Source organism: Sinocyclocheilus anshuiensis, unplaced genomic scaffold, assembly GCF_001515605.1.
Source record: "Sinocyclocheilus anshuiensis isolate Anshui unplaced genomic scaffold, SAMN03320099.WGS_v1.1 scaffold15, whole genome shotgun sequence".
NCBI classification, from domain to species: Eukaryota; Metazoa; Chordata; class Actinopteri; order Cypriniformes; family Cyprinidae; genus Sinocyclocheilus; species Sinocyclocheilus anshuiensis.
The window spans coordinates 3,317-5,036 of record NW_015552526.1 but is presented as its reverse complement, the minus strand read 5'-3'; positions in this window follow the sequence as shown (position 1 = coordinate 5,036).

The window sequence follows — 1,720 nt, the reverse complement described above, 5'->3', positions numbered from 1 at the left end:
TTGAGGCGAAATAACTTAATACTCTGTCATTTATAGTTGTATGGTAAAATGTATATTTTTAATTGTGTAACGTTACGTACAAAATAACTACAAAATGTCATGCCTTTGAACAATAAAGAGAACAACAGAATGTGCTGCTTTAGCGCGTCTCGGTCTCCTTGAGCATCTTTCCGGCGCATGCCACAAACATGAACCACAGGCTATATGCCTTTGAACAATAAAGAGAACAACAGAATGTGCTGCTTTAGCGCGTCTCGGTCTCCTTGAGCATCTTTCCGGCGCATGCCACAAACATGAACCACAGGGAATACTTGTCTTTTAAAAGGCTTCATTTAGATTATTTGACGTTAAATGCATCATATAAGTCACTTTGGAATAAATCACAGTAGGCCTATGTATCATGATAAAAAAAGCGACTTTACAGTCTGGAAATACTTTAGGCTATAGCAAATTATTTCTCTGAACCCTATCACTTTAAGAACCGCTGGTCTACACAGAAGAAAGACCTGTCTAGACTCTGTCCCTGTACGAGTTGTGTCGAGCTATTCATTAGTCTGTTTGATGAGAAAAATATGAAATTTATCAAATGGGTTATTAATCCTGAATTCTCGTTTTTCGTTTTTTGTAAAAAAACAAAAAAAAAACGAAAAAGGAGCCGTTTTCTAATTTTTCTACTTTCAATATTAAATAAAAAAACGAATGATCGAATGATACACGGATTAATTTGGCTTCATTTTTCATTTGTACTTTCAGGGATAGAAAACGAATAAGCAACTTGAATTCGATCTCTACATGTGGGCAGGAATGAAATGCCCCTCTCCGCTGATTGGTCAACCAAATATTTAATAGTCCTAAAAACACATAATAAGAGTCCACCGCTTCTATGGATTCTTAACGTGTTTATTTCTACTACATTTTATCTCTTTCTTTTCATCAAACAGCCAGATTAACGAATGGCTTGACACAAACCGTATCGAGGCAGAGCCTAGACAGAGCTTTCTTTTGTGTAGGCATAAATTCTGTAACCTACCCGTGAAATATTAGTTTATCTCATAAATATTAATTTACTTCGCACCTGCACTCACAACTACCTACTAGCCTACATCTTTGGCACACCGCCTGAATTATTATAGCTAACCACCTATTAAAATCTGTGTGGCAAAGCTGCGCGATGCACTGCAGCATGGGAAGAATGTATTGTAGACAAGTGCAGACCACTATTAATTTATGTGAACATAGTTTTAGACAATAAACTGAGTTTATTGGCCCCACTTTATATTAAGTGGCCTTAACTACTATGTACTTACATCAAAAAATTAAGTACAATGTACTTATTGTCACAAAGCAAGGCCAGACACAACAGGTAAGTGCAAAACAGGATGGTTTATTGACTTGATAAGTAGATGAATGGAGCGGGTGAGGTAAAGGCAGGTGAGTGTCAAAACAGTGAATGAGTCCAGGGTTCTTATCTGAGTTCTGATGGAGAGTATCTTATGCCGGTTTCGTTGGAGATCGTGGAACAGATTCCAAGGAGTCATTGGAGGATCGCGGAAGGAACAGAAGGTAAGTCTTTCTAGGAGAATTCAGTAGAGTGAGTCCAGAACAGTTCATAGGAGTGAACGGTAGACCGGACAGTGAGTGACTGAGATGTGTGTGTATTTGTAGTGTGGCTTGATTGGTGACAGCAGGTGCGGGTGATCAGAACTCAGGGGACTGTGGT